Source organism: Symphodus melops (assembly GCF_947650265.1).
Source record: "Symphodus melops genome assembly, chromosome: 6".
NCBI lineage: Eukaryota > Metazoa > Chordata > Actinopteri > Labriformes > Labridae > Symphodus > Symphodus melops.
The window spans coordinates 4,794,606-4,821,581 of NC_136696.1; the positions used below are offsets into that span (position 1 = coordinate 4,794,606).

At 39.6% G+C, this 26,976-nt stretch overlaps 2 long non-coding RNA genes across 2 annotated transcripts; both read left to right on the top strand.

The window, feature by feature from the left end:
- Positions 1–20,781: 20,781 nt before the first annotated feature.
- On the top strand, positions 20,782–25,004 carry LOC306825210. Its single transcript, XR_013779232.1, has 4 exons — positions 20,782–20,869; positions 22,507–22,616; positions 23,767–23,982; positions 24,131–25,004. It is a non-coding gene; the product is annotated as an uncharacterized lncRNA (long non-coding RNA).
- Positions 25,005–25,012: 8 nt separating this feature from the next.
- Positions 25,013–26,285, top strand: LOC306825211. The gene is made up of 3 exons (XR_013779233.1): positions 25,013–25,214; positions 25,306–25,474; positions 25,566–26,285. It is a non-coding gene; the product is annotated as an uncharacterized lncRNA (long non-coding RNA).
- The last annotated feature ends 691 nt before the right edge of the window (positions 26,286–26,976 follow it).

The following is a 26,976-nucleotide window of genomic DNA, read 5'->3' on the forward strand; positions in this document are numbered from 1 at the left end:
ACACATTGTAACTGTAATATGCATGTGAGTAATGCATTATGGTATTTGTCATTATATTACTTAATATCATTTTCAAACATACATTTTATTACTTTCAGAATTGAATATCTGGACAGATAATACACCACATCCTTATTACATGTCAAATTCAGTCTATCAAACAGCAAAACAGGCCAATATTACTAATCTGTGTTTATGTACAAATGCAAACGCTTCTGTTCATCTATGTGAGCAGCAAAACTGTCTGTGTGCATGTACATATTTTAAAAATGCATATGCCATGTGGCAGGTGAGAGTGTGCCTCTACAAGCGTCATCTGTTCCGACCGTCACGATACACGCTGAAAGGTTATTGGCTTCAAAAACAGTTCAATATGTCAAATAAACACACAGCTCAGTGAGCAGCTGGAGAAATAAAGTCAGAGGAGAGAGTGAAGGACGGAGATGAAAAGAGACGCAAGATAAAGAAACGTACAGCAGAGGCAAAGAGAGATGAGTAAGAAGAGGGAGGGGAATACTTTGAGAGTGGGAACATGGTGATAGAGACATTGATCGAGAAATGTGGACAAATGTGTTTCAAACTTAACTGATTGAAAAGAACAAAGGCAGTGACAATGTTCTGTCATTTTTTAATGAAGAATTTTACATCATGGACCATTTTAAGTCCTCATTTTTGAGTCTACTATAGGGCTTTCACACTTGCAGGAAACTCCTGATATTTGTTCGATATTTTGTCAGACCGCTAGTATTTTTTCCACAGCAAATCAAGTGAGCTGATGTGATATTAGCAGGATTATTCACCTGAATAGATGAAGCCACTACTGTGCTGTAATTCTCTGTGCATTGGTTATATATATATGAATACGTAATATAATTAAATACTTGGCTTCAATCAATGATAATACATGCCACCCTCTGTGTTTGAATAAATGGAAACATTGTTGGTCGTCATGGTAACAAGTGTGTTGTAAATATAAGACTAAAAACATAAAGTAAATTCCCACAGGGTTAAAGGCAGTATAATAATATTGAGGATATTCCTGTAGGTCAGTGATCAGATTTGACTCCCAGAGGTGTCTGTCAAGTCTTAGTGATATCATAACACCATCTGTTTTTTGAGGGTTTTGATGAACGACAGCTTAACACCAAAGCTGTCAGCCAAATCAAAACAGAAGGATCAACACTTTGATAAAATCAGAGGAACAGAGTTTGTGACCAGGAAAGTCTAAACACATGCTGTTATACCCATAGACTAAATATTAATGGATGAAACCATCTGTTACTGCAGGGGGCTTTGGAGTCAAATTGGCGACAGTCGCCATGCTGAACATAGTGTATCAACTTAACGATGGACAGAGAACTGGAGCTGAGGCAGGTTTACAGCCCTTTGGCAAACCGTTACGTCTCACCCACCTGTCGATCAGGACAGCCTTATTGTGAATAACTCTTATCGTTCATGAAATAAAACAGGATTTTACACTTCTGTATCAGCTCTATCTGTCAACTCCGGAGGTTGCAGCTTGGTTCTACCCCGTAAGGTTGGTATGTCATGTGTCTTCTGAAAATAATCACATATTTTGGTCTTCAGTCCAGAAATGTGATGCTGTGTATATCCACTATGTAATGTGTCCTCCGTGCATGAAGTAATGTCCTACAAATGTGTAACATTTGATTGTATGAGTGAAGAATTCCTCGGAGCAGAGGATCAGATTTTGATCTTTAAAGTGATTCTCATGACAGAGAGAAAACACGTATCACAAACAGGTATCATAGAGAAGACAAAGAGCGAGACATCTCCAAAGTAAGAGGCAAGATGAGGGAGAGCTACGCAGAAGAGGGCAATCAGGATGCATCACACACAAACACACACAATTTTTTGTCTGCACACACACACACATCATGGATCCTTTGAGAAGTGACCTTGGCTTGAAATGAGAGAACAACTTAAAGAAGCAGGAAGGATGTTGTTGTGTTTGTGTGTGAAGACTGCATGGAGAGTGCTTTTACCTTTAGCCTGATATACAGATCCTGTAGAGGAGAGACAGTGTCGTTGTCCAAACATCGGTAATAAAAACAACAACCTTTGAATAGGAGAGGTTGTTTCCTTCTGTCTGGTTTAATTTTTGGCAAGAGTTTTGTTGCTGCGTCTACTGTCCTGCGCAGTGTCCTTGTCGGTGTACATTGGTGCGTATGTGATTGTGTGAATGAGTGGGTGGGTGAACGCGCCGTACCTCGGTGTGAAAACATGCAGTGCATCACAGGTCATGCACAGGAAGGGTGGGTTAGCTTCCTGAGTGCTATTTTTGCGTGAGGATGTGTTTGTCCATATAGGGGAGCACATTCATATCTGAGTCCATAAGAAACAACTTCTTCTCACTTCGAAGACTTCTTGCTACCATGGCTGCAGGGATGGTAAAGTCTGTTTATGCGCCAAAAAAATCTCAATTTGCTTGAAAATATTTCCACGAGATTGAGAAATGGGTTGATTTTATAACAAAACAACTTTCAGCAAGGACTCACATGTCAATAGCACGCCCAGTTTACTGCAGTATGTAACTTTGACAGCAGGCCAAGGTCAACGCACAAGAGGTTTGTAATGCTTTACGTCACCAGTTAACACATCAGCCTTCAGTTTTAAAAGGAGGCAGTTAGCCCGTCTCTGCACTGTTTGATACAATGTCTGAGTCTAAGAGGAAGAGGACGGTGACGAATAGAAGATCAGTCGAGTTAAAGTGAGTGACTGAGCAAGAAGCAGCGGGACGTCCCTGCAGATGTTATTCCTAACAGATCGTAAGGTAAATGTGAGGCTGTGTCTTATCATCATTGTCTCATGTAAATCAGCTTTATCAGGTGAACACACTAGAATAAGTGTGACTCAGGTTTGCTTTTAAATAAATCCTTTGCAAAACGTTCTCTTTGTACATTCACGTTTAAAAAGATGAAAAGTCAAGTTAGCTTTATTAGTTTGGAACTCGACAAATCTATCTCAACAAGCATGCAAATTAGTACCTTTGATGTAAAATCTAACCATTTAACCACGGCCCATCTTCACAACAGCTTAATAGACAAACACATGCAAACAGCTTGCTAAAGACGCTTTCAGAGTCATATTTGCACCAAATCTGTATCTCTACCGTATACCAGATACCACTGTATCTCTGTCGACTTGTTTTCTGACTTCGTCACCCTTTGTTTGCCAACACCTGAACGTTGTCTAATAATAGTGACGGTTTTAACCGGGTGTCTTGTGAGTAGAAAACTTTGGAGGGTGTCCAAACACACCAAACACAAATCCTCTATTGTTGCTTTACACATTTGGTTATAAATTTCTCTCTCAGATAAAATGATCAAACGTAAAGCCATCATTTTATGATATTTACAATCGAGCTGTTTACTGTTGTAAGATAACACGTGACGTCAAAGCTCTTCTTATTTTATAAATGTATATTTTTTCTGGGATTAATTAACTGAAATGAAGATGTTATTTGACATAGTAAATTGCCAAAAATGAGAGCAGATTATATTTAAAGAATACAGAATATTCAGAGGTGAATATATTGACTGGAGAAATATTGAGGGCACAAAAATTTAAGAGAATTAATGAAATAACTAGAGTGCGTTTATTTCTAATTAGCTATTTGGCTGCATGAATGATTAATTCAAAGAAATGATTTATCAAAATATTTACCCAAGATGCCTACAAGGTTCTGTAATCTGCTTTCATATAGCCAGGCTGATTTAAAATGAATTAAACAGATTTCTTAAGAACTAAAAACTTTGAATACTTTATACTGTTTGTTTACTCAGAGTGTGTCAAGGCTGTCAATGACATCAGAGGGGGGCGCTGAGGAGTACAGATGGAAAGAGCTGACGGGGAGGCGTGCAGACGGCCTGATGCTGAGTGACCATCTGCTGAAGTTTCTCCTCCTCGTCATCCTCATTTCCAACTGAAAGGATCTCTGCGTCTCTGAATCACACTCTGTAGCGCTTTAGATATTTCACCTCTTTTCTTCTCTGCTGAGACAGAACAGACTGCGTCGCACTAAGAAGAAAAGCATACAGTTGATCCCAGCTGAGCTATGACTCACTTGCTCAGATACACACGACATGCTTTCAGAGACACAAAGCCGCTGTTCACATGCACGGAACGTCTCCTTGAACCACTGAACAGCAGCATCCTTGACGGAGTCAAAATCATTTTTGAGAATCACTCTATTTGTACTTTATCCGTTTTATATTTCACTATAGGTCAAGTTAAAGCATATAGCATGAAGAACTTTGATTCCAAATCTGTAAGAAGATTTCATTTCATTCAGAAAAGGACACATTTTAAATACAGGGGCGTTACAGTTGTCCTGAACAAATTTTCCGTCTGCACCACAGGTATTCAAAGTGGCATGTTCTTGCTGAACAGCCATGACCTGCAGCTTTTCAATGGGCATACTTACATGTCACACTATTGGACATTCTTGATGACATGAGAACGTATGTGAAGACCGATTGATGAAAAAAACCAAAACAGTGTTCTCAGAGAGCTGGTTGTTCACAGTCAAAAACCTTGCTCAGGGGCATTCCGGCAGAGCTTGGGAAATGCCCTGGAACCTCTCCAGCTACAAGAACAGCTTCTGTATTTTGGTCCGCACCAGGACCAGCGACCTCCCAGTTCTCAACCCAAAATGTTACATACAATAGTAGTTTTGGAACTGGCTCCCTTGCAGTTACAACACAATGGATTTTTGTATGTGCATGACATCAGTGATCCGTGTGATTGTGTGTGTGCCACAGTTCAGATGTGTGTTTGTGTTCAGGCTATATGCCTGTGGGTCAGTGTGACACAGTGATCAGGCTCTGAATGATTAATGCTGCTTTCTGTCTGCTCGCATTAGCTTCTTTGATACGACATTTATCGGCCACACCAGGTCACTGGTTCCCAATTAGTCACACCAGTGCTCACCAGATTTGACTGCATCTGTTAAACTGTGACTCATCAGACGAAGAGGAAAAGTTGAGCTTAATGAAGCAATTAAATGGTGGGAGCAAGATGTTTTTTATGAAGCTGTGATGATCTAAGCTAGTTGATCATTGTCAAACAGTGACAATGAGAAAAAGCATTACATTCGCTGGTATTAAGGCCTCGAACAGATGCTGAGTTTTTATATGTGTCAACATTTGTATCTCAGACAGTTTCCTATGATGAAGTTTAAAACGTGAGCACTCACACCATTAGATACTAGCTGATAAATATGTGATGTATCAGTTATTATTACTCTGTATGTAGAGCAGCCTCACTGTTGTTTGCTTTTTTCACAAAAAACTGTGAGGGAAACAAAGAATAAAAAAGCAGAACTGCCAATTATTTTTGCCTGTGATTGTTGACAGACAGCAAAGTGATTTTGTAGCATAAAAACGTCCATCTTGGGGGCGCTGGATGGCCTAATGGTTATGTTGCACGCATCGTGTACAGAGGCTATAGCCCTCATTGCAGTAGCTGTGGGTTTGAATCTGTCCTTTGCTGCATGTCATCCCCTGCTCAGTCCTCCCAACATCTCTTCAGCTGTCACATCCAAAAAAAGGAAAAATATAACTTATAACTCCATCTTATAATGTTGTCGTTACAGGATGCCTTTCTACTTTTACAACCACTCAAAGGCACCTAATGCTGCAAAGCATCGAAATAAAGGCAATCATGATAGCATCAAACTCTAGTTTGCACACCATCTTGGATGTGTTGTCAACTGTGAGGGAACGTATGAACAACAACTTCATTGACATGCTGTCCTGAAATTTTCAACAGTGTATATGTGAAAAAAGTCTTTAAACTTACAATATGTAGAATTTTATATCCTCATGAATTAAAAATTAACAAGATCGATGTCATATTTACTTTCTTAAGAGATCCGTTATTTTATTGATGGAACAGAAACATGTTTGTAGTTGTCGTGGAAACGCCTGATGTTACGACAAAGACTGCTGCATAAGGAAGCGTGAGATGGGACTGAAAGCTGCTGTAATGTTGAACACATGTGCTGCTGTGATAAAAACATCATGTAAATTATACTTGGATACATCGTTTGTGAACACATCCTCTTCCTCAGGTCTGTTTAACCTGTTTGTCCTCAGGGTCAACACAGGATTTGTTTTCATCTGTGGCGGGGGGTTGGACTAGCAGAGAGAACTCCCATGATTCCCAGCCAGCATGAACATCATATTGTGTTATTGTTGAGAGCGCCCTGGCGGAGTGTGTTTAAAGATCATAATGCAGAGCATATGTAATCATTTCAGCATTGAGACTATGTAGCATTACAAGAGTTTTTTGCTCTTGAGAAAAATTTGCAACAAGACATCGCAAGAGTTATAATCAAATCCCAAATTGTAAAATAAATAACTGCACATGTAATTAAATACTGTTTGTAAAACAATATCGAGCCAGTGCTGTGGCTAAAATCAGCTATGACACCTCGCTCAGTCCACTATGATTTCCTGTTTCCTCCTCTGTCCATCAGGATCAAATTGCACTCATGTGATGTGATATAAGCAGGACGCCAATTTCTCTCCGTAGACGTTAAAAAAAAAAAAAAAAAAGATGTGTAGAGGGCTTCTCTGAGGCTCATAGCATTCAGGACTGCCAACAGAGGACAGGAGAGTGGGAACAGGTGATCATTTTGTTAGCAGGGAGAGAAATGATTTAGCCAGACAGAATAAAGACAGTCAGAAAATGTTGCCAAGATTAGGGAAAAAAAACAAAAACATTCAGAGAGCAGGAAAGAGCAGCAAAAATGAGAGCTTAATGGTCAAAGAAAATAGAGGTTTTTAACAGGAGTCTGAAATGTGCTAAGAAATGGAAAAAACAGAACGGATAGATTATGAGACAAATTGTGAAGTAGAGCAGAGATAAATATGAGCAAAGATGTGTTATATGATAAAGGATTGACTCTTAAAGGGGATTAAAAAGTGCTGGAGGCAGGAGGTAAAGTAAAGAGATGAGGAGACAGTGATAAATGACACACTTGACATTTACCTTCTGTATTCTTCCGTAAACCAGAACATGAGGGAGGAACAGAAGAGACAGTGAGAAGGCTGAATATGTGACTGAACAGCTGAAATGCACCCAGCATCTCAGTTCTCTTCATTGCCATCTCCTCGAGAGCGACGAGCGAGGATAAACGAGAGTTGACTTTACGAAATTATCTTTATGAACAGACACACTCCCTTCTTGAATATCACTCTTTGTTTGGACGCTGCAGCGTATCACACTTCATTGAAACTTTTTTTTAATCTCCTTTATCCCTTTATCTCTTTATTTTATTTATCCCCGTGGGTCAATTCACGCACCAAGCGGTCGACCACAGGAGCAACGACCTGCATACACCCTGATGGAGCAGGGGGAGTAATTCGGGGTTAAGTGTCCTGCCAAAGGACACATCGGACATGTTGCTCGCAGGAGCTGGGTATCAAACCCTCGAACTTCCAACGACTCTATTCACTGAGCCACAGCCGAAATTGAAATCATCAGCCCTATCCCCGCCCCAAGGTGGGTGACACGCCCACAGCTCGGTGTTTGTTTTGCCCTCTGAGTAAACAATAGGACATGGAGCGAGAAAGCCCGAGTCACCCAAGCTCTTCTAGAGGGGCATGGTCAGACACAGCTCATTTACATATTTAAAGCTACAGACACAAAAACAGCCTGTTCTGAGCAGGGCTGAAATAGAGGGGGCGTGGTCAGACACAGCTCATTTACATATTTAAAGCTACAGACACAAAAACAGCCTGTTCTGAGCAGGGCTGAAATAGAGAGGTTTATAGACATGATCAAATACAGGATCAGGGTTTTTAACGAGAAACTTCACAGACATGTTTTTACTCACACACATACAGACGTACAGACTCATACAGACACATTCAAACTTGTTGAAAAGGAGGATAATACAGTATGTGACCTTTATAGTAGAAAGGACCACAAACAACTCCTTCAACAGCATAATAATATATATTTTTTCTTGATCTGTTATTTCTCCTGTTTAATGTTTCATGATGAAGACAGAAGAGACTATGAGAAAATGTGAGTCCATCATTGACAACACTTATTTTTTTAAATCAAAATCAAAGGGGTTAAAGCAACTTTGAAATCACTGTTTGAAGAGAGTGACACAGCTGCCGTCCAATGAGCTTTCATTTTTTTGTCCTGTATGTCAGTCACTGTTTGACAACTTTTTTCCCCCACTGTAACCTCCTCGCTCAGAAGGAACAGAAGCTGCTGTGCAAATCACTCAGTCAGGTTGAGTCAGCTTATGACTCAATGTATTCCAGGTAGAACATTCAGATCAAATATTGTTACTTGACGTGTGTGGCTGAACTGTCTTGTTTTCTGTGTATGAAACTTCACAGACATTTTCATGATGAAAAAACAAAGGTGTAGCAGTGAGTGTCTCTCTTCTTTTTTGTTGTTGTTGTTGTTGTTGTGTGTGTGTGTGTGTGTGTGTGTGTGTGTATGTGTGTGTGCGCACGTGCGTGTGTGTTGATGTTTTGTTTACCCTCCTAGGAGAGGTGACTAGTCACTGATTCAGCAGAAATGCCCAGCGTGGGATGAACTCTCTCAGCGGTCATAGAGAAAGACACGCACGCACAGAAAGAGAGACACAGAGGAAAGCCACAGTCCCATTTCTACCAGCCTCTCCTGAAACATACGCAGACCATGTTTCTCTTATCTCTGAAATACACCGACACACCAGAAACACGTCTATGTATGTTTTTGTCTTCTCAAGTCTGGAGGCTTCTTCCTTTTTACACTCACCTCACTCGTTGCTCTCTTTCCGTCTGTACAGTCTCTTCTTCCATAAAATAAAACAGAACAGACTGGCCTGAGGCTGACATGAACCCCCACTGTGTTAGACCACATTCTTTCTCCCTCAATGTTTGTGTGTTTTCCACAAAGATGTGTGTTTTAATGTGTCTATAAAATACAGACTGGATTCATGTCAATTCACATGGTGTCTTTTCTGTGACATCTTCGAAAAAAAAGATCACTCATTAATTCTGGGAACAATGAGTGTGCAAAGTATCTGTATTTATCTAGCAACAGTTCCTCTGCATCTGTTAGTGTTGTAATCAAGACCACATTAACCAAGACCAAGACATACCTGAGACCAGAATTCCCTGAGACTGAGACAAGACAAAGACATTTAGGGGTAGAGACCAAGTTTAGACCAAGACCAAGGCAGAGTGAGATGGAGTCAAGACGAAGACCATAAATATAAGTGAAAATCCTCATCTTGTGTGCAGGGTGTGTGTCCCTCATATAGACCGTAATAATGGGAAGGTTGCAGCCTTACGACTGAGATCGACACAAGACTGGGTAAAAATACTCTTGACTCCGAGACTCTGAAAAAGTGGTCTGGAGACCAATCTCAAATAGTACAACCAAAGTATCTGTGTCTCTTCTTAGACGTCGCTTTGAAGTATAAACCAAAACAGCACATGGGATCTAGCCGTTATAAAAGACTGTGTAGCACTGACAGATCGGACGGCCTATACGGAAATTGCAGGTCAGTCAGATAGTTCATTCATTCATTTTATGTTGTATATTTTGTCATTAAATGGTAGACTGTAGGTATAAACAGTATATCCTGCAATCCAAAGAAATTCAGTTAGACAACAGCAGAGGTGTTGTTTGACAAACATTCCCTCAACTGTGCAATCTCCCCTGGTACATCTTAAAGAGTGTGTGTGTGTGTGTGTGTGTGTGTGTGTGTGTGTGTGTGTGTGTGTGTGTCGGGGTCATGTTTGTCAGAGAAAAAAAAACATCTCAGAGCTGTATATCAGCTGCATTTGTGCATTATTGAGTGCAATGCTGCAGAAAGCCTGCCTCTTCATAAATCTGTAAACAATCAGATTTGTCCTAGTTTCGATGGCCATGAGGGTACAACTTGAAGTGCTGTAATTTGTCTGCGGTGTGCACATCGAGACAAAGTGTTCAAAATCCCCAACGTCTATGAAACACGTTTTTTGTATAAACTCATGACACCTGAACTTTAGGCCATGTGGTAAGTCATATTAGTTTCTAAAAATTAGTTCATATACAATTATTCATTTTAATTCTATTCAGCTGCATGTTTTGGGAACATACCAGAGGCTTAACTGTGAGTATATTCATTTGTCATTTGAAGAACTTCTCACTCCAGAAGGGGGAATTAACAAAGATTAAATCTAGCAAAGGTCATAAATTGCATGTGAATTACAAAATGGCGTGACACAGATACCTGTAAACAGTGACAGATTTAAAGATGATTTCATAAATAGTTGGGTTTCGATTTAAATACAGCCATTTGCCTGAAGTACAACATTTTACAGCTTACATATGATGCACTGGGGCTTCGAGTTCATATTTCCAAGGAGCCTGCAAAAGAAGGGCAGGAGGTGAAGCTAAATGATGCCAGCAACAGAGTAACAGGAGGCAACTGCTGTTTCTCTAAAAATGGTCGGATGTGTTATCAGTGCACTCTGGACTTTAAAACAAAGTTGTAAATGTTTTTCATATGAACAATGACATTTAATGTACGCTTTTTAAAATAGTAGTTTGTAATGGACAATCAGGACTGCAGAAAAGATCATCGGTGTCGACCTTCCCCCTATCCAGGACTTACACCGCGCCAGGGTCAGGAAACGGGCAGGTAACGTCACTGCAGACCCCTCACACCCTGGACACAAACTGTTCAAACTCCTCCCCTCCAGCAGGCGTTACCGATCACTGTAAGCCAAAACAACCTGTCATAAGATCAGTTTCAGAGCAGAGACCTAGAGGTGGTCCTCTGAATCGGTTGTTTGTCCACCCTCAGGTTTGGAGTGGGTTTGTAATGTAAAAGCACGTACAGTAACATTCCCATCGGCTGCTTAGTGGTGTCCTCCAACCTCTTCCAGTGCCTGGTCGCTTTGGTCACACATCACTGTGGACTTTGTGACCAGACTTCCCCCTAAGGTAAAGACACTATTTTGACAATAGTTGATTGTTTTTTTTCTAAAGCAGTGCACTTTGTGGCCCCTCTAAAACTGCCCTCAGCCCAGACTGGCCGGAGCAATATGTAACCACGAGCAGGTTATCCTGCTAGAAGGGCTGAAGGCTGGTGCACTTGGAAGTGAATCGAGCTTCCCTGTTTACTGTCCTTAATATTATAGCTGATTCCTATTCTGCACAGACTCTGGTTCCAGATACACAACATGTTAGCGCACATCGTGGGGATATTGACTTCCTTTTTGTACAATCGAATGGGGTTGAAACCAGTTGTCCATTTATGCAAATCAAGCAGAAAATGTCTGCCTTCCTGAACAGGTGATAATCAAATCTCTCCTACCGAGTGAACGTGACTGCACAGTTTAGCACCGTTCAAATGGAGCTCAATCACACTATATGGAAGGGTGACATTTCTTAAGATCTTTTATGTAAATAGTTTAAGATGTTTTCTTAAGTGGTAAAACATTTTAGCTAATGGGGGAAAGCCTGTGCACTGCCACAGACTCAACCTGTCCTCGTCACTGTACTCAAGACACCTTCACTTACAAGAATCATAACATTTCAATTCACTCCTCTTGACAACTTTTCATCCATCTCATCTTGCTGTGACTCAACTTTTTCAGCACATGAGACAGGATGCGTTTTTTTATATATGTCTTCCATCGGTCTCTGCGGGGTATGCTGATGGGGGATTTCTGAATATGAAAAACCTGACGATTTTGAGCATCTGCTGCTGAAACACAAAGGCTTTAGGACAGGAAACACACAGCACTCAGGCCCAAGGCTGCACCTGTTCTCTTCAAGATGAATAAAAGGGTAACATGTCTTTTGTTAAAGATTTTTTGACTGGTTTTGGTCGGTCTGAATATATTTTCTCCGCATCTCTCCATCCTTGTGCCTCCCTGTGTTTAGCTCTCATCCCTCTTTGTTTTCGCTTCGCCCCCGCTTTCCTGTTTTGCCTCACCTCCACAGGTGGCCGAACAGCTGGGCAGAGAAGCATGCTGCTCTGATCCAGGCAAGCACCTGGACAAGTGAGGACAAACCACAGCAACAGCAAGAACAAAGCAGAGACAGAGGGTGACAGCTGTTTTATGGCTGTGCAGTCAGAATACTTCATTCAAAAAAAGTCTTATTAAAAAAACAATTGCAATTCTTACAATCTGTGTTCATTTACTGTTTATGGTTGTGTTATTTATCACAATTAAAGCAACAGCTGTTTCGTTGTGGAGTTATAGATCGACCTCCTCTATCTTCTGCTGACTTTTACCAGGGTTTTCTCTTCTCTCTGCTGCCGATGCCAGTGGCAGCTGCTTTTCTTGGCATTACACCTGATGAATGTGTTTTTTCAGTGGGACAAACATCATCCCTGCAAGAGACTTCTCCTCATCTCTCCAAATCATCCAGGAATGAAGGACAACAAAACCACACCCTGTAGTAAAAATGGTGTTCAGTTGTACTTTTTACACGGGTAAAAGTTAGAAAATAACCTAGAGAAAAATACATTTGGAAAATATATCTCAAAGAATGATTAATTTGTTCTTCATAGAGAGCATTGACATTTGTGTGAAAGCAAAATAAGACCATGGGCTTATTTCTCTTGCCTCTCAGGAAAAAAGGCGCACAGAATCTAAACTCTGCCTCCTTTTAAGTTTCAAGAGATTTCTTATTACATTTTGCTTTGAGCTACAAAGTCGGCAAACTGTCTGTAGTTTCCGATGTGTGGCTGTGTTCCTTTATTTTTGTGTCTGCCTGTTATGTAAACTAAGCACACTTCATGAGCACGTAAAGCCATGCATGTGTTGTGTTGTGACTTTTATACAAGAGGTAAGCGGCTCAGGCCTGGTTAGTCCTGGAGCAGTGTGAGTGCAGCCAGTGGGGGAATGAGGAGGGGGTGCAATCGTGCAAAAGCAAAGTACGGCGCAACTAAGCCTAAAGTGTAAGTGAGCCCAAACACAACTGTCTTTGAGACTCAAATAACAACTGAAGAAGTATCCGTGGTATCTCCTCTGTAGTTTACTATTAGATGTACTGACTGATTTGTTTCAGTTGTTCAGTGCAGGACAAGACATGATTGCAAACATCACAGTAATAAAGCCACTTACATCCAAACGTATAGATATCATTTAATACAGAGTGTGGACACATACTCTCTTTTTTTTGGAACTAGCTTTTTGAATTTGAAGAACTCGATGAGTAATGTATTGATGATGTGATTTGAGCACATTTCATCATAAACCTTTCGCACCGAGCTTGTTAATGCGTTCCAGTGATGAGGTGCGTCACTGTGGATCCCTTTGTTTGTATCCCCATGTCTGTCTATGCAAATGTGCATTCCTCTTTGTGTGTGGGTGTGTAGGTCCTTAAGGTACAATGTGTGTGAGTGTGTGTGGGCAGAGGTTAATTTAGCCCAGCAGTGAAGAGCCCTTGATAAAGAGCAGCCTGATCCCTGTTTAATTACCTTGCGTCTACATTTCATCGGCACACACTGGGTCATAGGTGTGTGTCTGTGTGTGTGCGAGGAATGTAAGATTATGCTCCAAGCAGGGACACAAGAGAGACTTATCTGCAAAATCCATGTCTGTGTTAGTATGTATGTGTTCATCATTTCCTTTTGAATATTTGTGTCAAACATGCAGAAGTTGGTTTGACAGATAAGGCATTATGTCTACTGAAGAGCACCAGCGAAGGGAGAGACTCACTGTCTTTACCTTCTGACCCCTTGAGAAATATTCTCCCCAAATTACTGTCTGAAAAACATTATTTCAGCATAAAAAGGCCAAGTTGGCTCGTATATATTTCAACAAAGTACATTTATTATATTGTTCTCTTATGAAAAAGCATTACAGTGAGTGATGCTGAATGTTGACCTATGCTGCTTATCCTACAATGTGATTGGTTTGTTGTTTTCAATGCCAGTCTGATGGCTTCCATGGGACAACATTCAGTATTAAGTATTGTAGAGTGTAAAGTCAGTGCATGCATTTCAATGTGTGCTTTTTTAATTACGAAAGCTGATCAGCTGATTATGGACTGTATTTTACGTTTAAATACATGTGTTGTATTTTCTGTGTATCACCATTTAAGGTCTTTGGTGATCACAACAAATTGCCAACTGATTCATATATTAATATGAACATGTTAATTGAAAAAAGAAATTCTACCTGTATTCTACCTTTCACCAATTGTCTAACATCCTTCAGACAAAATATGGACCATGTCCACATCCATCCATCCCTCTATCTATCTATCTATCTATCTATCTATCTATCTATCTATCTATCTATCTATCTATCTATCTATCTATCTATCTATCTATCTATCTATCCATCCATCCATCCATCCATCCATCCATCCATCCATCCATCCATCCATCCATCCATCCATCCATCCATCCATCCATCCATCCATCCATCGTTACTTAGTCTTTATTGTTGTTCATGCACACAGTTTATCCCTAGAAGGCAAATGGAAAACATGCATCAACATCTCAAAACTTGAGGACAATCATTTATGAAGCATTTAGAGAGACAGCATTTCCAGGATGTAGCCGATGAGCCTGCATGCACAATCCCCTGCAGTAACAGATGGCTGACGTTCCTAGGGCTTCGTCAATTAATATTTACAGTCTATGGGTCACACTAACGCCAGCATAGTACTATCTTGGGAAAAAGAAACACACATTATAATTGATAATTGTGGGCTGAACTATCTGTCTTGGAAATACATCATTATTTTCCCTGCTGGGGTTAAATGACAAGAAGTGATGAGTTGTCATCTATGTGCACAAAGGTATAATTTGTCCACCTCTAAGGACAGTTCTTCTAATCCCTGTCTTCTAACTAAAGAAGACGCTTCTACTAAACTAGTTTTCAGAGTAGCAGTATAAACACTGGAGACACAGCAAACATTAGCTTAGCAGACAAAGGAGGAGACCCTCCATACAACAAACATGATTTTGAATCCCCACCTGCTCCATCATCTGGAAACCTGGACTAAACAAACTGTAAGACAGGTATATCGTTGACAACTTATTTCCCATATCAACTGTTGAATCTGTTGTCTTGAGAAAGCAAAATACTTACTTCAAAAGAAATCAAGATATAAACGATCATATACAGTAATATAGACAGATGTAATTTAAGATAAAAGGCTGGTGAATGAAATGACGTTTTGCAGGACACATTTGGTAATGAATTATGTGTTATTATGTACACAACATAACCTATAGGTCAAATCACAATACTTCCCATTCTTTTTCCCAAGTGATTGGAAGTGTTTGTTTTTGGTCTATTAAAAAGAAAAGCCTTTACATATTTGATTAAGTTTTAAACCAATAAATGAATTAATTACACATGAGCAATGTCACATGAAATGTGTGTGTCGATACAGCAACACTAAATGCTGCGTACAGTAAAGGAAAAATATGCCACATTTTGCATGTTGACAGTCAAGGACTAGACAAAAGAAGAACAACATATTCACTGTTTATTTGTATGACGCGTACATATGTTTAGTTAAGTCATTTTGTGTCAATGTATGTGTAATATGAAGCTATGAAAGTGTGCAAACATTAGCCTGCTAACAAAACTATAACCCTTTCTTTGCTCCACTTTTTCATAAGTTAGGACTCTATATACACAAATGCTACTTCACAAATATGTTCACGTCTGTGTTAGTGAGCACTTCTCCTCTGCTGTGATAATTCATCCACCTGACCAGAGTGCTTTATTAAGATGCTAATTAGACAGCATGATTATTGCACAGGTGTGCCTGAGGATGGTCACAATAAAAGGCCACTCTAAATTGTGCAGCTTAAGCACAATGCCACAGATGCCCCTACTTTAGAGAAGGGGTGCAATTGGCATGCTGACTGCAAGAATGTCCATCAGAGCTCATCCCCGTGAATTGAATGTTAATTTCTCAACCACAGAATTTTGCTATGCATCCACCAGCCTAACAACCACACTGTGTGTCACATTTGGCATCTTCACCTGCAAGATCGTCTAACAGCAGCCCCCCCGCACAGCTAATGAAACAATTGGTGCGCATAACCAAATAATATCTGCACAAACTGTCAGAAAGCATCTCAGGGAAGCTCATCTGCATGCTCATCATGTCCTCACAGGGGCCTCGACCTGACTGCAGTTTGTCATCCTCACCCACTCGAATGCTCACCTCTGATGGGTCTAGCACTTTGGAGAAGTGTTTTCTTCTCCGATGAATTCCAGTTTTCTCTGTTCTGGGCAGGTGACAGACAGCATGTGTGGAAGAGTGGTTAGCTTATGTCAGCCACTCATGACGTTTGAAATGAGTGGCCCATGGTGGCTGTGGGGTTATGATATGGGCAGGCATATGCTTTAGTCGAACACAAGCGCATGTTATGTACACAGAGATACTGTGGTGAGATCTTGAGACCAATTGTTGTGCCACCACCATCATCTCATTTCTGTAGGCCAACCAGGAAGTAGCTTCGCCATGGGTTCGAATTTGCCGGTGGGATTTATGCATTGAATTTTGGATCACTGCAGACAATAAGGTCTGTGGCAAACACACGTTTCTGATGCGTAGCTGTTTTGTTCAGCTGATAAGGCTTACACAAAAACATCCAAATCTAAGACTGCAAGACAGCATCAGCAACTAAATCAGCCCTCGGTAATCTTCACTCCAGTCCTCCAGTGTTTCCGTGCATGCACTGATAAAATTATCCCAGACTTGTATCCATGTAGTTTCATCAAGGTCTAAAATGGAATTAATTCACTCTGTCTTAGTGTTTGATATGTAAGATGACATATTTGTGTTTTCTTATAAATGCTGGGGAATCTCTTATTATTACGTTTTTTGGTAAAAATTCATATTCATAAACATTCGCAGACTCAGAATTTATCTGAAGATGCTCCCTGAAACAACACACACGTTTGAAGCGTGTAGACTTGAGTTTCACTTCACAGCAAACACACTGTCCTCCTTATGAGGACTGTGTCACTGGCAGCAGGACCAAAATAATGTTAATTAAATTAGGCCTAATGAAACGGCTGAGTGCAGCAATAAGCGACACATCACTGGGACGGGAGACGCTACCAGAATTAAACGACTGCACAGGGATGTGTATTAAAAGCTAATAACATAATTACACAAACAACAGCTTGTCTCGTCACCACTAAACAATGCAGGCAGAATACTAATGGTCGTCCCATGTAGCCTTTCACTCCTTCTCTATTTCTCTCGACTCATTCACTTCCTAATCTGTTCTTTTGAAATGCGGCGGGCATTGATTAGTACCGCTGATAAAAAAAAAAAAGGATCTATTGTCTACTGATGTGACTTCGCCTCTGTGAAGGATCATTTTTCTAATCAGTGTTGTCGAAACAAGCTGCTGTAATTTGACTTTGAATGGCTTTTGTTAAAATTAAGAAATGACTCTGATGAACAGAAACAAAATAAAATCACTTGCTTGTTTAAAAACAAATTCAACGTCTGGCAAGAATATTCAATACAGTAAGGTCATTATCATTACTCTTCTTTAGAAGTTTAGATTTTTCTAAATGACCAATAAGTATCTCACACAAACGTGCAGTACACTTCTACACTTCTACACTCACAGCTTTTAAGACATATGACCAAACTTTTTTATTTTCCATTCAAACTTGACCTCTGACATAAGATTTCTTCTTCATGGAAAAAGTTAGGGGGGTTTCTTATGGGACATAATGTATCCAGGAAATTGTTTTAAAAAACCTGTTATACCGCTGACCTTTCTTTGACACTTGATAGCAGCCTGTAGCATCCAATGAGAGCCTTTGTTGAAAGACGATGTTTCTTCTTGTTCTAACGGCCAGTTAACAGCGCCTGTGTCGATGACTGACATGTCTTGTATCCAATGAAAGAAAAAAAACGGGAACATGCTGCTTCTACTTCAGGAGAATTTCTTCATGCATACAATTTAAAGAAGATTGATTTAAAGTACAAGTGATTTTCAGAACTTAATTGAAAGTATTAATAAGGTGATATTTGTACCAAGATTAGAGTCTATGAGTCATAAAAAAAACCTCGAAAAAAACAGACAAATCTAGTCAGACATTAATCACCCCCGCAGAGTTGTGATGGAATTATCCTTGAGCTCGACTGATGCTGTGTTCATGTGCTGCTCAGGGTGTTATTCCGACTTCAGTAGGTGTCCACGTGCATCTTACAACTCGGAAACTCGTTTTTCGGTGTGTCTGACAGACCTGAATGCACCATAAGACTGGCAGGCGACTAAGGCTCGGAGGAACGAAGTGTACTCGGCTGTATGGGGTCAGCCCTAATCTAAATCTACTATTTACTTACTTTTTTACCTCACCTTTATATTGCTTTCTTATCATGTATTTGTGTGTAGATGTATTTTCATGTTTGATGTGCAAACATTATTATGATGCCTGATTTGTCTGTAAAAAAAAAATCAAACTTAAAGATTCATGTTGGTGTCTAATTTAGAAATATTGAGGAAATGTTTTACTGACTGTTCATATCTAACCACAGGGTTTCTTGGCCAGTGCTATTGGCTCCTCAACGTCTTCCTTTCTAAACTAATTCTCCGTTTAGTGTAGATGCTCCACACCTCCAGCTGCCTCAGTCCACACTGACTACCTTGAATTCCCACTGCCCGTGCGAGTACAAACTTATAAAGACCAAGCCACAGGGAGCCAGAGTTTTTACAACTTACAAAACGTGTCTCCCTGAAGGCTCCTCACATCAGTTTTGCCAAATTAAAGCCAGAGTTGCACTTTTTTTTCTGCAAAATGGCTCTTTTCAGTCTTTCAGGAGAGTAAAACATTCATAGTAGTGGTTTAGAAAACCCTGCTGAAGCGCTGTGTGATGAATTAACACATTGAACTTTTGACATAGTTGCTGAGCGGTTGAGATTTTGACCTCTCAGGGTTTTTATATTGCAGGGACTTTGTAAATATCGCTTGGGCATTTATATCTGAACAGAACGGTTATTTAACATGGATTAAAAGCATGCATCTTATAAAATAAGTTTTCCATGTCTCCCTCTCTTCACGTTTCCTATCTGCAGTTCTCTTCTTCACCTTCTCGCTCTTTTTCTCCTCCCCCTGCCTGCCTCTGTCCTTGAGCTGAAAATGGAGAGGTAGGCAGCAGTGAAGAGAGACAGATATTGGTTTGTCACTCTGTAACATCTTTTTTGTTAGCACCAAACTCATTCACCTGTGTGTCTGTGTGTGTCTTTGTGTGTGTGTGTCAGTACATGTGTGTCGTGTGCGAATGGGCACGTATCGGTGCATCTGAGTGCATGTGTTTTGATGAGAAAGTCAGTGAGCTGTCTCAAGGCTGAAGCTTCTTTAGAAACTATCTGGCAGATTTTAATGAACATAAATGAAAATGTGAACAACCGAGAAAAAAACCCCAAAACAAAACACAGAATTGATGTTGTTGCCTAGCGGTTGCTAGGTGATTTCGGCAATTTTCATGGTCAGAAGTACATTAGCTGTATATTTCTTCTGTAAAGTAATTGAATGTGTGTACACAGATTTTAGCTCTTTATATGATTTTACAAATACAACCCTACAGCTATTTAAAAAACAAACTAACACACACAATCACTTTTTATTTTAGACTGATTCATAAAAATATTTCTTTTTCCAGAACTTGTTTTGATGACTCGTACAATGCCCATCATTTCACTCATGTTTGAGCATGAACAGGGATCAGAGTTTGTCCAACAGGTGGCTTCCTCATGCAGATTAAAAAAACCTTTTCTTTGAATCTGTCAGGGTTCGATGAAAAAACCCGCGAGGAGGATCCAATTGCAGAAAACTAAAAATTATTTATTTAAACTAGAAGTTCAAAAAGAAAACTTATCTACCAAAACAAAATTAAAAACAACAAAACACTGAAGACACTGGTAAAACTGAAAACACTGCACTGTAAGAAATGTTCGTAAATTTTGCGGTGAAAAACTGTCAATCGTGACAATAAAAATCTGTAAATCTCAAAAACAGTTTGATACTGTTTATATAACACAGAATCACCGTAAATAAGTTAATCAGGAAAAAACTGTGTTTTTTACATTTTTTCTCTTGAAAAAATACGTTTCCCTACTCTTGCACAGTTTTTTTTAATGGAAAAATGCCGTAATATGTATAACATTCAATACTGTGATTTTTGCATTTATTTCTTGAAAAGAATACAATATTTCACAGTTAAATGTATGTACTGTTGTGCTGATCACTGAAACATACTGTAATATTTATAACAGGTCACACTACAGTTTTTACATTCATTTCTCATAAAGAATGCAGTTTGTAACTACTATTGTACTATACTATTGTGCTGATAACCGAACAACTGAAAACTTTATTTTTAATTTTTAATTTTTAACTTTATTTAGATTATTTCTCTGTTGTTACAATGCTAATTGTCATTGTTTTTCATATGGTTGAAGAGCCTGTTTATTTCCCTTTACAATGAATTATATTAACAATATCTATCCTAAGACAACAGTTTGCCTTTAAATGTTTTAAAATGTTGTTTAAATTCATATCTTGAAAATAACTCTCATATGAACTTTTGTATTATATATATATATACACACACACACACACACACATTTGTTTTAAAACATTAATCTGATCTATCTATCTAAACTGAGTAGAAGTCGTATGCCCCCCTACAGTTCGTTCGACAGACTGCATTCTTTGACAGCGCGCCTGAAATTCAAAACGGGCCAATCAGCGCATCGCATCTGACGCATCGTACGTTAACCTCTGACACACTCCGGTTCACGGTCTTCACCAGAGGAGCAGCTTTCATCAGCGTCTGGACTTTTTTATGATTTCCAGCCAAAGCCTGTCGTCAGTACACCTCGGTAAGTACAGCAACACCAATTAAAGAGACCGAGTGAATTATTAGCAATCGTTTAATCAGTTTGACTGCTTTAAAAAAAATGCGCTGTGTAGTTAGCCGCTTAGCATCAAGCTAAAGCGGGTCCGTCTGTGCTGAAGCCTCCGGTTAGCTAACTACGCTGCTCGTGTTGTGGATATAAGCTCTGTGTGTTTTTGACTGTTGAATATGTATTCCTGTAATGTATGTGGAGAAAACGTTACGTCTGTAAAAGCCTATGTTTTACATTGCAAACTGCACTGCAATGAACCCCGACGTGTTTTCAAATGTGTTGGAACAAGTTGTTAGCAGGTGTTTTCTGGATATACCGCGTTAAAGTCGCACTTCTATCGTCACCACAGCAGTACACCAACAGTTACTCAGGATACGACTTTAGCGCCATTAAAATGCACCATCTCACTTTGCGAACGCCAGTGTGAGGGAACTAAATCGTTGGTCGCTCACTTAAAGGAGCACATAGCAGAAGGGCGTCATGTAGCTTGCCCAGTGAGAGGATGCAAAAATGTGTTCACTGCAAAAACGTCCTTTACCTCTCACATGTCCAGAAAGCACAGACATTGGTCAGAAAATGTGATTTGTCCATCAACCAAAGATACACAGTGTGAGAGTCCCACTACAAGTGCTAGCACACAGGGAGCTGCCAGCATGTCAGATGCTGAAAACATTATTGGGGATGGGTCTAATTTCAGTGACCTGTATCTGAGAAATATATGTATGTTTTACATAAAACTGCAGGGACAGCATCTTCTTCCAGTGTCTACCATTCAAAACATTGTTGAAGAAATACAGAATATACACGAGTTGGGACAGACATATACTTTGAATCAACTTAACTTACTTCTAAAAGATATGTCAGCTTCAGATGAAGACATTGTAAAAATCTGTGACACAATTAAACAATCTGACTTGTTTACAGCTTGCCACAGAGGGCCCATGAGAACTGCTTACTCAAGGGCCCAGAGCTTTAAAGACATGTTCAAATATGTGGAGCCCAAAAAAGTGTTGTTGGGCAGAGATGAGAACAGGACAGAGAGGTGTGCCTATTATATTCCTGTGCTAGACACTTTAAAGGGTATGCTGGAGTCTGGTTTTTGGCAGGGCCTCATGTCAGTGGATCCTAATGATGTTTCCAAAACAGATGTTCTCTCTGACAGTTGTGATGGTAAGGTGTTTGTGTCAAACACATTTTTTCAGGAAAACCCAAACTGTCTCAAGCTGGTTTTATACCAGGATGCGTTCGAAGTTGTGAACCCATTAGGTTCTGCAAAAAAGAAGCACAAGGTTTTGGCTGTGTACTTCTCTCTACTCAACATGCCCCCCCATGTGCGATCAAATGTTGACCACATGCAGCTGGTTTTATTGTGTAGAGAGAAAGATTTTAAGGAGTTTGGCCATGCCAAGGTTTTTTCTGAACTGCTTACTGATCTGAAACAACTGGAGGAAAATGGGATAACAATAGGAGATGAACCTGTAGTAAAGGGAGCTCTCTACTGCATTGCTGGAGACAACCTGGGCTCTCACGCAATTGGTGGTTTTACAGAAAATTTCAGTTCTTCCGAGTACTTCTGCAGATATTGTCTGATTTCTCGAACTGAATTTCAGGGTGCTGATCCTAACATCTGTGGACTGGAGCGGACTCCAGAAATATACAGATCTGCCATTGAACAGCTGGAGAAGGAGGATTCGCCACAAGTACAAGGGATAAAGTTCAGGTCGGTATTTAATACTTTGCAAAACTTTGATGTTTGTTCACCTGGCCTGCCTCCCTGTCTCGGTCATGACATCTTTGAGGGTGTCCTCTCGTATGATGTTGCTATTTGCCTCAAATACTTCATCAACAAAAAGAAATGGTTCACCTACACAATTTTGAACAGGCGAATCAAGCAGTTTGAATACAAAGCAACAGATGCTTGTTCCAAACCTTGTGAGGTCAGTCCTCAAACACTAAAACTGAGTGGACATGCTGTCCAAAACTGGAACTTCTTGAGACTGTTGCCTCTTATAATTGGAGACAAAGTGCAGGACCCCCAAGATAGTGTGTGGCAGTTAATTTTGCAGCTTAAGGACATTGTTGACCTGATTTGTGCTCAGCAAATTTCCATAGCTCAGGTCGCTTATCTGGATGTACTCATCCAAGAATATTTGGAAACCAGGAAGACACTATTTCCAGAAATCAACTTGAGACCTAAACATCATTATTTGCGGCATTATTCAGGACTGATTCTGAAATTTGGCCCACTCATCAGGCTATGGACTATGCGGTTTGAGAGCAAACATAGTTACTTCAAAAGATGTACAAGGCATCTGAAGAATTTCAAAAATCTGTGTTTGACTCTTTCAGAGAGGCATCAGATGTTTCAGGCCTTTCTTTCTGCTGGGTCAGTAAGTCCTCCAGCCTTGCAAATAAAAGACAGCTCACCATTTTACTCAGAGCTTTACAGTGAGCAAGTTAAAGGCACAGTCCTCCATTTTGGCTTCACTGAAAGAAATACAACAATTCATGTTAACGTGCAGTATAATGGGATCATTTACAAGAAGGGCCAATTTGTTGTCACTAAGAATGATGATTCCATCGAGTTTGGTGAAATCATCCTCATTCTTGTGAAAGATGAATTTGCACTTCATTTTCTCATGAGAGTGCATGATGGGGAATTTCTTTCACACTACCACATGTACACTGTAAAAAAGGACACTGGAAGATTAGATTGCAGACTTGTTAGTGACCTGGTTGACATGTGGCCTTTATCATATTACATACAAAACGGAAACCAGATTGTCCCACTGAAGCACAGTCTCTTTTCACACTAAGTGCTTTAATTACAGTGGGCCATATGCTAAATTCTCTTGTCTGTGTCTTAACAGATATGGCTCAGTCACAGATGCCAGAGAAGCTGTGTGATGCTGTAGCAGCAGTGCTACCGGATCTTCCTGATTGCGTTGTCAAGACAGTAGAAGATACTTTGAAGGCACTTGGTGCCGATACAACAGCTGATTTAGTGTACATTACAGAGGGAGACTTGCTGCCAGTATTAAGGCCAATACAAGCCAGACGACTGGTTGCTGCCTGGGCCCAAAATGGTGAGTTTGAGTGGGCCATGAGTGGGAAAAGTTTGGGAACCACTCAACAAATTATCTAGAAATTTATAAGTATGTTACATTCTGTTACAGAGGAGAAAAACATTCAAGGTATAATGCTTTCAAATGTTTTTTTGTTGTACTTTTACAGACTCATCCACTCCAACTCCAGCCCCGGCATGTTCCTCTCCAGTGTCTCTCCTTTCCTCTCCTTCTCCATCCTCAGTCACTGCCTCACCAGCATCATCCACAGCTACATCATCACCTTCAGGAAACTGTTATGCACTTGCACCAAACTGGGTAGACAATTTTCAGATACCATGGCAGAAGCTCCCTGAAGAGTTGGTACAGAGTTTGGAAAGACAGAAAAGGCCAAGTGCCCGACTACGACGAGAAATGGTGAGGACTGTGGTCTCTGAGATGATGAAGATTTGTAAGAATCCAACCAAACACAACACCACAGAGATAGCAAAAAGGATGGTGGCCAGGTATCCAAAGTCTCTTCAAGATGTGATTGATGGTGATGTTATTGGACTTGGATACCATTCCCTGGTAAAGCAGCTCCAGTCAAGAGTTGAAAATGTCAAACGACCTGACACACCAAAGATAAAGAAACGCAAAGTAGCATCAGATGATGACACCGATGAAATAACTGCTGAACAAAGAGCAAGTGTTCAGGACACGTATGGCTGTGTCAACTGGGAGCCGAAACATTTGCCACTCCCTGAGACTGTGGAGAGTCAGCTAGAAAAAAAAAGAACAAATGAAGATGTTTGATGAGATGAACTACAATTCAGATGCTGTGAAAGAATTAATCAAGTCCACCTATTTCACACAGCGCAAAGAGATCAATAAAGGTGCAAGCATCCAGAAATTATGCCAGGAATGGCCATTTTTGTTTAAGGAAGTTGGTATGGCAGCACACTTCCAGGAACTGACTGGCATTAGTTTGATCGAGTCCTTCCTTGCCAATGTGGACAAAAAGGGGGCACGTCTGCTAAACTTCTTCAAACGTGTTGATGCACATAAACAAGTTCTGGATGCTCTTCTCAAGCAGGAAACTGAAAGAGGTCAGTCCACTGGTTGTTCAGAAGAAATCATACAGATGGTGCTTCTTTTACTGGCTCATTTTGATGAGAAAGAAGAGCATCAGTTCCATTTCGTTGAGAAGACAAGCCTTGCTGAGGAGGTTCAGATGAAGGATGTTCCACCAACACCCTGCCTTATTGTGTGTGGTAAGTAAACTGAACCAAACCTGTAAGAAATAAGTACCACTGGATTTGTATTTATGGCTGATATTGAAGCTCTTGTCTCTTGTATTTTTAGGGTCCTCCTGCTTTGCCACTGAGACATTTATGTTGAGCATCGACCAAGAGATTGTCAACAACCACATCACTTCCTTCACATCTGCCATCTGCCTGATGTTTGGCAGTTACTACTGCTTCAACATACACTACCCAGTGGAACTACGGTCTACACTGGAGTTCCTCCAATGGTAAAATTTCTTTCTTTTTATAATATTAGAAAATACACTGCATTTGATGACCCATCGGTTCCTTCCTTCCTTCCTTCCTTCCTTCTTAAAGGTGTTTCTTTTCAATAAATCCTGAGAAAGGCACCAAAGTCGAGTGGAATAAGAAGAAGAAGAAAGTGTTCTCAGTCAATCCCAGGGTCCTCACTCTGATCTCAGACCTTGCTGACCACGAGTGGACCTACCAGTGATGCTGAGGGATGATATGATAAAAGGTACACTGGATGTTATATAAAATGCAGATATTTTGTTGTTAGAGTTAAATTTCTGAAAGTTTTACAAAAGCTATATTTTTACTAGATAAATTGTCTGGTACAGTTTGTACATGTTGTTGCTAGTTCCAGAATTGTCTTAAAAATGGTAAAGCTCTCAAGTGAAGTGTTACAATTCCTTGCAGTCATAGAGATTGTATATTCTTTAGCTTTATGATGCAAGATTTGAAATTTTGCTCCCCTTCAGGGATGATTTTATTTTGATGACGTGAAAATGATACCCTGTATGTAGACTGATGTCACTTTGTGGTTATATTTGTACCAAAAAATGCACTTAAATGTTCTCAAATTAAGTCTCAAGGTTTCTTGGCAAATTGTGTCTTCAGCTACTACACAAGTTTGAAATTGAAACAGTTTCAAAGTGAACATTTCTTACATGATGTTTTTATAGATGATGTTATGATGTTATTCATAGATATTTTGTGATATGTAAAACTTCAAATATTTGATATTTACAACCTCACAAATATCAAATAAAGAGTTTATATATTTGAAAAGTTTAAGGTGGATATTTTTTGTGTTGCTGTTTTAGTACATTAAGTAATTTGACAATATTAATTCATGCTCTTTGTTTTAAGTTTACAGAACAGAATGAATGATAACAGTGGAAATGCTAATTTGGCTGAATATTCAAAGTATATTAATTTTTTTCTTTACACGTGATCTTTTTTATTTTATATTATGTTCTGATTCTACTCTGATAAATATAGAGAAGTAAAGTATGCTTCAAACATCTTTTGTTAGATTTTTACATTGATGGATTTAAGCAGTAGTTTATAATTCATAGTACTAATTATACAATTAATGAACATGCTTTTACAGTAAAATATGGACTAAAACACCATTTTTAACCGTAACATTAGCAGCACTAGCACTCATTGCTATTACTAATAGACATTGATTTACTGTAATTTTTGAGGGGAATTTCTGTGCAAACCTTAATATTTGCAGTAATTTTTGGGAATTTTTACAGAATAAATTAGTAGTTTATATTTTAGACTGTTAATTGTCAAGCAAAAAACCGTCATATGCCATGAAACAAACTTTATTTTATGCGGTATTTCCATGTAAATTTTCAAGTAAAACAAATTTTTTTTAAAGGTTCAAACTTTTTTTTTTAACAGTAAAATATGGAATGAGGCACATTTTTTAACCGTAAAATCAACAGTATCGATAGTAAATGAAGAAAATGTT